The sequence below is a fragment of the Achroia grisella genome, unplaced genomic scaffold (genome assembly GCF_030625045.1).
Source record: "Achroia grisella isolate CSIRO2021 unplaced genomic scaffold, CSIRO_AGI_Agris_v1 utg856, whole genome shotgun sequence".
In the NCBI taxonomy this organism is placed as follows: domain Eukaryota; kingdom Metazoa; phylum Arthropoda; class Insecta; order Lepidoptera; family Pyralidae; genus Achroia; species Achroia grisella.
In genome coordinates, this window is record NW_026713045.1 from 2991136 (window position 1) to 3003393 (window position 12258).

The 12258-nt window shown below is 32.8% G+C and overlaps 1 protein-coding gene across 1 annotated transcript in view; it reads left to right on the plus strand.

Moving 5' to 3' along the window:
- The window catches only part of LOC131852580 (protein Wnt-6), a 42456-nt gene that overhangs the window by 21783 nt on the left and 8415 nt on the right, over positions 1-12258 (plus strand). The window lies entirely within an intron of this gene.

Here is a 12258-nt window from a genome sequence, read left to right on the forward strand (position 1 = left end):
TATGATTATTTGTATCGGTCTGGGTGTTTTCTATGTATATTACGTATGTAATTATATGTCATGTAATCTAAGTATTTATATCAGTTGTCTAGTACCCATAGTACAATCTCAGCTTATCGTGGGAGTAGTTGGCGTTGTGTTAATTGTCCAGGGTAATTTCATATTATTATAAACAGATTAGTGATACCATATTTAAGAAAACCTTACCTTTAAGAAAATAGTTTATTCCTACTTAAAAGGTCGGCAACGCACTTGCAATTCCTCTGGTATTGCGGACGCTGATGGGTGGCGGTAATCATTTAGCATTAGTGAGCCGCAAGCTCATTTGTATCTACTATAAAAAAAATTACCGAGGTAGACTTTGTACGAAGTCATTTGCGTGGTTAGCTCTGTCTCTATTTCAAATGACAAGCGGCTTTGTTAATACTCATAGTATTAATATCGCGCATACTGCCATGACGCGCTCGTCATCCTACTGGATCTGCGCACTGTGCAACATTTGTGCATCTGTGGCGAGTTACGTTTGCGCGGGAAAAACTAACTACAAAATGTCTTCTTCTGCAGACATTCTTATAAACTATAGTACTTCTGTTCACAATTTTTTTTTATACCGTTCTACATTACTTTATCTGTCTGTAAATTACTTTTATTAGATTAAACTACTTATAGATATACAACAAAACTGACATATAAATACATCCCCTAATCATACTGCGAACAAGCTTTCTTTGTAAGATGTATTTCGGTTGAAGCATAAGGTATTGAAATTACAGTAGGTATATGGAAGCATGTTATATATTAGTTCTACGGAGTGGTAACACGTTATGGTTGCCACAAGCGTCACATGATGACGTAATATCCGTGGGGCTGTTTATATGTATAGGTGACGACATGACGGTTACCATTTCTTATAAGATGTTGCTGTTAGATTGTTTACCATTTCAATTAGGTATGTAAAAAAATCAGACAAGCGCAATAAAAATTGTGTAAGGTGCAAAATGAACTCATACAGATATGGTTATCAATCAAATAATTCAAACAAATTTTTATATACATCGTGAAGAAATTGTTTTTTTTTTTATTATTACATACACAGTATATAAACAAGGGCCTTACATGAGAAACATGGCCTAGTATTTACTACCAACTTACACCGAAATATTGTAAGTTCGAATCTGATCGATACCAAAACAAATACTTTGTTGGGTGAATTTTTATTTCTGACTGACACCCCGGTGATGGAAACACCCATAACGAACAAAATTAATATGATATATGGTGTTGGACTTGCTACGTTGTAATGTTGGATTCAGATATCTTCAGTGAAGTATGTTCAATTGTCGCTTACATTTGACTGCCTTAAAAAAAATTCGTAGGATTAAAAAAGTTGCAAATTCCCAGAGTCCTTAATTGCTTGTGTTAGTTATGTTCCTAGATGTTTAGTCGAAGCACAAGCATGCATTTATATAGCTTATTTATGATATTTACGTGAAAATAAAACCATTGACTCATTAACCCATCATTAAAGAGCTGAATGGTGCAATCAAACAGACCTTTTTAGTGGGCAGCTAATAAAACCGCAATTTACCGTCGTAACACTTTAACCTCAAAGCTCGCACATCATATAAACACTGTACCACATATATTTACGATCAATCAATACAAAAGTTTTATAAATGCGGATGATTCCTTTTTAATTTCTAACTTTTAACTCGACTTAGCTAATTAGTATTATGAGTAATTGGCGTCTTAACTTCATTGTGTATTTAGTAGGAGTACTATGTTAGTTATAGACTAAAATAAAAATAAAAATCTTTTTGATTTAATACAAAAATATTTTATAAGTAATTATTTCAGTAAAATATTGTGTATTTAATTTTTTTTAAGAAAATTATGATTAGTTACAAATTCAAGGAACAAATATTAATCTACTGAGATACAGGATATAGCTATATTTAAAAAAAATCGAAAAAATGTAAATTTAAAGTATTTTCTTGGACCAATATCTGGATTTCTTAGCATCTATATTATGTATACACTTTTCAACTAACTACAAAAAGAGCTATTTTAATATTAAAATGTATTCTAGAGTGTATTTGTACGATTATGATAATGGAAGTGTCCCTGATTATATAATAATTTATATTGTATCTATTGTCATAGGGTTTTTGTGTTGATATATTGAAATAATTATTCAGATAATACTCTAATTTTCAGTATAATAAAATATATCGCCTCAATACTAATTTCACTAGTTTACTTGTTTACACTATTAAATATATAGGTTAAATATTTAGTATAAGCACAGATAAGATAATATCACATAGTATTTATAAATATGCGAATACTGTTTCAAAAAAAGCCTTCGGTATTTTAATTCTACTTGATTGACGTTCAAACGATTACTCAATTACAGGCAATCAGAATCTATCGATATTCGATACTAATCGCATAGTCGTCCAATAGGTGTATCGAGTCAACGAAATGAGTTCATCAACATTTGTGATACTATAAAATGTGGGTAGTGGGTCTGCTACCTGCTGCCTTTATTAGTCGATGAATAAAAGAACGCAAAATGTGTTAAATCGCTCAGATGGATATCGGAGCCTAATTCGATTAGAGCAAAAGAGTTGATTTTTATGTGGCCGCTCGTTTATCTAAATGCGCCCGTTTTAGGGTTGCACTTCTGTATATGCTGTCGATAGTTTTGCGAAATTAACTTGTTCATTGAAGATCCGTATATGAGACGTTAATGGTAAACATTACGTGGATTGTTTCCTAAAGTTTTAACTAGCGCTCTGCCAATTTTCATGTGATTAGCGTGTTAAAGTAATATAGAAACATGTTTTATGTCTTCTTATAAATCAGAAATTAAATTCACATAATACTATACACCTATCTAAATAGGGTCTTGCGTGAAATTAGATTGATTATTCTTATTTTCTTATACAGTAAGTGTCTGTTTTAAATATTAGTCACTGTCAACTATGTTGTTTATCCACTTAAAATGTTGTAGATAAAAAATAGACTATGTACAAACACTACATACTCGAGAATTCTTATATCATTAAGAAGTAACAAACAAACAAATGCTAAGAAGAATTTATTATTATTATTAATATATCATTTAATTTATTTTTATGCTGTAAAAAATATTTCATTTATACAATTTATATAATGTAAAACATAAATAATAATAAAGTAGAACTAATTAAGTATGCACGATAAATGCATTATCGATAAAACCTAATGAGTGTGGGTAAGCACTAGGGTCCCGACCATTATTTTTCTTCGTGCATTCATTTGGGATTCATTAGCGTAAATTAAGTGGTATTTGTCAAAATTTCGTCCGAATACAAAATATTTATAAACCTTACCACCATTGGACTTTTAAAACATTCTTTAATAAATTATCCGCGATTGTCCCCACACCTTTTTGCAACAACCATTTGACAATAAAAAAAACTAAAGTATTTATTACACACACACATACACGAGACATTAAATACGTTCAGATATTAAATGTCAACGCTTGTTTTTACGACTCTGTTGGATATATTGACAGCCATTTTGCTAATGTAAAATACATTAATTAAATATTTTACTGCTGCGCATGATAGCTTAATTCGGTGCTTTTATTTTTCATCATCCTGCGTTTTTTTTAGCGAAACTCGATCATCTTATCTGCTTTAATGAATTCTTGAGCTTCTAAATCCAGGATCAAAATCCCATTTCGGAGATAAGAGCAAACTTTGTTTCAATACTAAATTAATTATTGAAAAAGTAAAACAAGTGTGGTAGTCGCGTGGGCGGCGGGTCGGACTGGTATGGGGTTCGGTTCGGGGCGCGGGGCGGTCAACAAATTAGGTTAAAAGCCTATAAATTGATGCGAACAGCGTTGGGTGGCGCGGGCGCATCGGCTACAGACCTGAATTAGTCCCGGATTCTTTATCACTTGGTGACAAGAAAAAATAACTCGTACAGAGTGTTTCGGATTGTCCTAATTAAAATGTGAATTAGTATTATTAAACATGATACCATTTATTCCGAAAGATTTAAAGAATGTTTAAATAGACATATAAATTACAAATTATAATTAATAACCCAACGCTATGTTAAATATAAATTTACAGTAAATCATTTAAATTAATTTTAGATATCTAATATTATAAAGGGAGAGCGAGACCACATTTCGTTATGAGGTAAGTAAGCTCTAGAATCACTGGACCAATTTTTTTTATTAAAACATTATCTATTCATTATGTTAATATATATCTTAAACAATTATAAGTACTAGGGCGCATCCAGGGCGTGATCACTAGCTATTAATAAAACCAAATGGCTCCAACAAATAGTAAAGTTACTATTTTTAATTAATAATGCCAAACAGTCGCAAACTAACAAGTATGAACTGATACTACGGGCACCAAACAACTCTTAGAAACATATAAATATATTTTTTATATATACATTAATAATGTACATAGAAGGCACTTATACAAATACATCTAATTATCTACTATTTTATAAATAGATTAGTGAAAAGTGTATCAGTTATTCACTCAAATTGTAATTAATATTTTATATTGTAATTAAGTATAATATAACCGAACATCCTATATAATATTACAGTACTCATGAGAAAAAATAATCGTCGTTAATTGGCCCCTTTCATTAGTAAGTCCGAGCATTCTTCGGTTCGTTGTTTTTTCGGTGTCAAATCTTTATCAATGAAAAAAGATTTCATTCTTATTTAAATCAGTTATTGGACAGTGTCCACTGACCGCTGACCGTTTAAGTAATGATTCATTTACGGTTTATTCATTATATTAATAATTGTGTCTACACGTATTAGAAAAGTTCAATTAAGTTTACAAATATGAACATCATTTAATTTTTTATATGTACTTAAAATTTTCATTTGTTCATCTAAAATAATATTAGGTAGGTAAATATAGTAAAGATTTATGTTTATGTAAAAGATTTTATGTTTCTATTGAAAAAACTAACATTAATATTTAAAAATATTTTATATATAGAACACTTTAAGTGCTAATTTTTATATATTGTAGGAACATCTAATCTATCGAAGATTCTTACAATAATTTCACCTGAGCAAAGCTGGTGTGGGTCACTAGTATCTAATATTTAATTGCTTATAGAATAACTTTTTAATGTTTAACTTTTTAAATTTTAATGATAATCGATTCTTAACACAAATAATTTTATAGTAAATAGGTTATAACTATCTCAACTTTACGTAATAATACACCATGTAGAAGAAGAAAATGAAAATGTAAATATTTTTTTAAAATAAATAAAATATCAAACCAGCTGAGAGCCCACCTGATGGTAGGTGATAACTATCTCCAATATATATCAACAGTACCACGGATATTATTGTCTAATGCTTATGATCCCATTTTAGATTTTCATTCAGGAGGATCCTGATGAATTTCAGAAGGTCATGGCCCTGTACTCTGTAATTTCATAGTTATATCACACAGTTAATCCGAAAAACAGTTTACAAAGCAGCTGAAATACGTGCAATAGAGGTACCTACATAGATGACGTTATACAAAATTAATCATAATCTTGGTACAATTATTATTTTCGTTTAATTTATGTGATAGGTTTTATATTTTATGTCAATATACCGGCCGTTTCAATTTACTAATGCGAGTCATTAATTGTTTGTTTTATTTTTATGTTGTTAAAGATTTTGTTCTGACAATTTCTACTTTTCGTTTAGATAATAATTATATGACGTCGCAATGTGTCTATACATTGTTATGTTTTGAAATATGTGGTGAAATCTTGCTTCTCACTTAATATTACAAACTCAAATATTTGTAAGTATGGTTGTATAAATGGATGGATGTATATTAGCTACTCTTTCATTTAAAAAGTACTGAACGGATTTTTATGAAACTTTACAATAATACAGTTTATACCTCAGACTTACACAAAGGCTATAATTTAAAAAGATATTATGTAAGTTGGGTGAAATATAATAATAATGCAGAATGAAGTTGCGCGGGTCTGCAAGTAAATTATGTTCTATCATATTCTAATATCAGGTTGACAAAGCTATTTTTGTGATGAATGCGATCATGTCGCTGCTTCGATGTAATAACCAAACAGATCCAGGGAAATAAATGGCGCGAAGCCGCTGGTACTGCTTGTCCAAAATAAACTAGTATCCATTTAATAGTGAAGTGGCATAAAACTCAATCAAAACAAAACTAATCGGACCACGCACCGACATATCATATCGTAAATACCTCGACACCTTATCTGGCTAGACTCGACGCCGGTGATGATATCCATTTAAACAAAACAGCCTAATTAAGCTATAAACAAAGCCACAAACACGGACTCCCAAAATATTGGGGACCCAAACCTAATACTAATCTCGGAAAGCCATTAACTGTCGACAGGTCACAGCGAGGAGTCCGCGGGGGCCATAAAGATTACCACAAGATAACTTGACTACTGGACCCAACGGACCTCACACATGCCCGGGACCCAACATAAATACACACGAATGGCTTTATATCGACAAAAAACTCAGCGATAAATTTGGCGCCCTCAACACGTAAATGTTTTTAATTATAGTGTAATATCCAGGGCGCATTTCTTATATCTAATCTGTTTTTCACTTAAGTACGATCTCCATTGAGTCGATGCTTTCGGTGTAGGCGGTGGTCATAAGCTCATCGATATCGGTAATTGATTCGACCACAACACTTACGGTTATTATTACGAAACATAGATGTATGGTAATATCATTAATTTATAATCTGTTATTGTTATTATATCCTAAATATAGCAATTGAATTTTATTCATGCTCATCTCAGAGATCTCTCAAGAATTCATCCGAAATATATACCTAATATATATACCCGTATACCTAATACGGGTGTATTAATAATATAACAGAAAAGATATTATAATTTAAATATTACACATTGTATCAGAAACTGTAATGAAAAAGAAAATTTAATAGCTACGCATTCATTTATAACTTTATTAGAGTTCTCAAAACCTGACAAACGATTGCGGATCACCAAATAAAGACTCGTTAAATATTTATAAGGGCTCGATATAGCATGTCAGCATGCTGGCTTACGGTCGGATAAACAATAGCCCTCCTCAGCTATTTGAAATTCAAACATCAGCTCGCGAGGAGTAATCGATGTCTCAAGCACGAAATTGTTGGTAGCGCCAACATCTCGTAACCATCTCCAACTCAGTAGGAAATCTGCAGCATCTTGTGACATTCCCGTCTCTCACTCACACCTTCTTATTAGCAGGTAGCCCCTTCCCTTTTATACTTTAAGTCTGAATTAATTTTTTTCTTTCACCGAGAACAACAGGCCGTCTGTCCGTCACGAGTGACAGGCGCGCGCGACACTCCGACAATCCGCAGTTGTCACAGTCGCCTTTGCCAAATTAAAGGAAATACAGAAGCACACTAAAATAGGCGGTGAGAACGACCACGGTAACTTACTTTTTTAACTAAATACGACTTTAAAGGAATTATAATACCAAGAAATAACTTTGTGTTAAAGAGTTCTTTCTCTTGATTTTAATGAGGGTAAATAAGGGAAGTCATTGCGTGGTATTCAGGCTGGTTGATGCGCATTCGTCACCGTGAGAAATGCATTTACGGTACGCTATGACAGTTAACAGCTTGACTGATTGCAAAATCTCGCCTGTCCTTATTATGTGTCGCTTCGAGGCTCTGTGCGTGCAGCAGCATATCTGCTACAAATTAATGGCCGGCCCGTGATGCAACCTGCGCTCGCGACCGCATCTGCGCCGTTGAATGCGCAACGTTAATTACTCGCTAACTAGGAGAACAAAAGATAACACACGACGCACATACAACCATTGAGACACTTCATCGCTATACTCTAAAGCATTAATAGAGCTAATTATTCCCATTAAACAGGCACAATCCATTCAAATTAGCCATCGGACGTTCGTTGAATAAAGTATTCGCGTTTTGTGCGCGGCTGAATGACGCTCGGCCCCTTCCGGTGGGTGGTTGCTGTCACAACACCGAATGCGCGTCGCGGACGCACCGCACCGCATAATGAGACGCTTACTCGCATTAGCTAAAGAAATTGACAAGTGAACAATAGCGGGCCGATGGAAAAAACGAACGCGAAAACTGCAGAAAGAGCCGGACAGTGTCGTATCGTATTACTCGACGTAAAATATCTGGGGGAAAGGAATGAGAAACGATCGTTCCATTTAAATACGGGTAGGAGATGGGAGAGTTCGCGTGCGTTCAGTAGCGTGAGAATGCGCTTTATTCGGGCGGCGACAGCGCGTCCCGTACCGCGGGTTGTGCTGGGACGTCGATAAATCAGGTGCTCGGGCGCAGAGATCGGGCGTTGCTCATATATTGGGTAGACGGTCCACAATGGCTGCGCGTTGACACGCTGACACTGACGCAATTGCTCGCATGCGCCGTCCGCTGTCGACCGTCCGCTGTCGCCGCGTCGCCGTCACACCGGCCGACAGTCGCGACAACGTTACGAGGCTGGCCTCTCTCCGCTCGCGAGCTCACCCCCGCCGACCTGTATTTATTGTGCTAAATATTTGAATTAATCAGATGAGATAAAATGCTCGCGTCCGCTTAAGAATTCCGATGCGGTCGCGTTGACAACTGGATGTATTGTGCTCGTATTGAACTGATGCACGTTTAAGGGCGTCTTTTTACTGAAGTAATTTAGTTGGAGTATCAGACAGAATGAAGAAAGTGAATGGGACAGCTATGTTTAGATACAATTTGCGTATCGTAAATACAGGCGTAATTTACTTTTCATTTACACCATATAACTAATATGTTTTTAATTCAATCTGTTATTTCCTGTGTATAGATAATGAACAACCGAGAATTTGGGTTCTATCCTCCATAGTTTTTCGAGCCTTTCTAAGTTTAACTTAGATAGGTAATTGAGTACCTACGAATAGTAAGTACAATACTAACAAAAATCAGACTTATATATGTAAAATAGGAATTGACTGTGCTAAATAATAAGATTTTGAAGTTTATCAACCACACCATTATTTAGCAGTAAATTTCTGATTAGGTAGTTCTATAGATACTGTACCTACCGTACTATTAGTAGTAGGATATTTTACCATAAGGATTTGAGGTACACGGAAATGCTGTAACAGGTACTAAAATATTTTTTAAATATTTTTTTGTCTATTATATAAGGGATCTTTATCTACCATGTTGATACAGCAAAATTACCAGAAAATCTGCGAAATTAAAATAGAAAAAACTATTGAACATAATTATAAAAAAGGTAATACCTACTAATTCCGAATAAACCATTTTAAAAGAAATCACATTTAATATGATTATACGATTACATTACACACAAGATATAGAAACTTCAATCTTATAACTCCGAGCTGATTGTTAATTTTTACATAGTTTATTAAAAACAATACAAGAACGTTTCATTACATTAAATACAACATTGGAATATTTTTAGAATGGTTATACATAAATACATAATTCAATAATTTTTTAAATAAACAAATCAATCAATCAAACAATATAGTAAAGAAATTTTGAGAGATAACATCTTTTGTTATCATAAAAGTAAACTCCAGAAACAGTAATTTTTTCACTGTTTGAAAGGTTATTCCAGAGTGACATTGCTGTAGAGGTATACATTTATTATAGTATACGTTAGTATATACAAAACTTATAATACATAGTTATGAGGGACGAGTAATGTAATACAAAACAGTTCTAACAATTTTTGGATAAAACTTTATATTTCAAAATCATCCTGTTTGGTAGCCCAGGAACATAAAACTATCGTGTACTTTAGCATAGCATTTAATTTTATATGATTTAACGATGACGCTATTCTCGCACGTATAACCCTGTATGACATACATGTTTACGACGCCCGGCTTCGTCCGACATCCGATACTTGGCAGACTGTGTAAGGAAATCGCGTCGTACATTCACTCAAGTAAAGAAATGGATGAAGTTGTTACGTGAAGGAATTTCTCTTGGTACATGAATAAATTGTGTTAACAAGAGTTAATACAATGTATCGGATGGTATACATTTCTCTTGATTGGTTTGTTACTGTTTTTATTATATGCTATATCAAATTATAGCGATAATATTATAATAAATCTGTGTTGTGATTAAAAAAATCTCTAATTATTTACTACTTACAATGTTTATTGGAAACAAATTATTTCGATATAGAAAAACTAGTGTTGAAAAGGCGAATTGGTTATTTGGAGGTTATTGTATAGTTTAATTTTTTTTTGTCATTTTAAACAAAATAACAAACTATTAAGATCTTTTATTTCAAAAAGAATAGTCAAAATACTATTAAAATTAACAAATATTATAATAGAATAGAAGACGTTTATAAAAGTACAATTTTTTTTGACCTGCCTGCTCGGTACGGTATACGGTGCCGGGGTATCAGTAGAGAAAGATGTGAATGAAGTTAGTTAACCAATCGTAGAGAAATCTGCAGGAATTAACAATAATGATTTCCAGGAGGAATCACGTGGAGGCCAACCTGACACGTTTGCTAGCAATGGAAGTACTAGTCCCCATTACTAAAAATCCCCTTTGCCCTGAAATTAAAAAGCTATTTCTTTAACGTAACTATAATTGATTTATTTTATTACTCAAGTAACTATTAATTTATTTATGTCAACTTTGCTATTTGGCAGTTTGTATTCACACAAAATTCTTAAAAATGTTTCTAAATAACATTTATGTAAAACAGCAACATGCAAGTTTCTTGCTCGTTCTTCTTGTGATGAGTCTGCGTTCGGATGAGCGGTAGAATAAAAATAATATGACTACTCAAAAGTGAATATAATAAGTTCATTTGAATAAAGATTATTTCTATTCTATTCTTTTTACCTACACACAACAGCTAGATAGGAACAACGAGATTCGCGAGATTTATCGTATAGCGAGCGAGATATTATATCATCTGTTTATTAACTGCGCAAGCGCAAGTGTCTCGACGCCTCCCGCATCCATCTCAAATCTAAAATTCCTGAACAGGAGTGCGTGAACGGTTAATTTAAAGTCGCGTCAGACGAGCCAATGCGACTGCGATCTGTATCGAGAAGCGAGTTTCAGTTTATCAGTTTCTAGCGGGAACGTCCGGCCGATTATAGTGCGGTACAAGTCATGTGCGACTGGCAGTTTAATTATTGTTATTTTCAACAGACGTTAAAAATATAAACAGTGCGATTATTTTTTTTAAGCTAACATATATCTTCGTCAATTTTAAGAATATGATTGATAATTCTTTCTAATTTAATTTTATTCCATCTGGAATAACTTAAATGTATGCTTTATGTTTAAAGTAGGTGCAGGATATCTAAAATATAATTTTCAGTATTAGTATAGTTCAGAAAAACGTTATTCAATGACTACATAACAAAGGCCCTTTTTAGAGTATAAATATAAAAAAATGGAAATTTTCTTGAAACCTTAATTAATAAATAGTTAATTTTCAGTATAGTAGAAATTAGAACACAGATAATGGGGAAAATATCGTAATTATTATAAAAAGAAAAAATTATTTGCAAAAATACAACATAATTCTATTTATTACATCTTCATGATATTAAATTGTGTATTTGAAATATATAAAATTATGGCATACCTATCTTTTTATTGAAATAACAATATTGAATAGGTACATAAATATTTTTTTAATTAAAAAAACGTAAAAGAAAAACAGTTTATTCATATCTGATTACATAAGTAGTTTAATTAAATTTAGAAAAATACTAATCTTCATTACACTGGAAAGGAGTAAGCAAACTGCTATTTTTATTTAATATAACATCTAAATTTCATATACCTATGATAAGTAGTAAATGTTATAATCGCTTACCAAACTTATAACAAAGAGGTTCTTGCTCTTAAAATAACAAGCAAAAGATCTCATGAAAAATTCATCGATAAGTCCAGATAATTGACGCTATTCGCTTATGCATTGGGTTGTCTCGTTATAAATAAAATTAAAATTGCAAAATTCTCAACAATTTCACATATGGCCTGTGTAGATGATCGCGTGGAGGATGGGACGCAGTCGGCTTATCTCCCCAATTTGACGTTACCATGCATTCACTTTCTGGTATATCAACGTAATTTATGTTGATAATACAATGATTAATGTTGTAATTGGCTTTTTACAACTTCGCTAATTCTTTTTGTGGCTTCA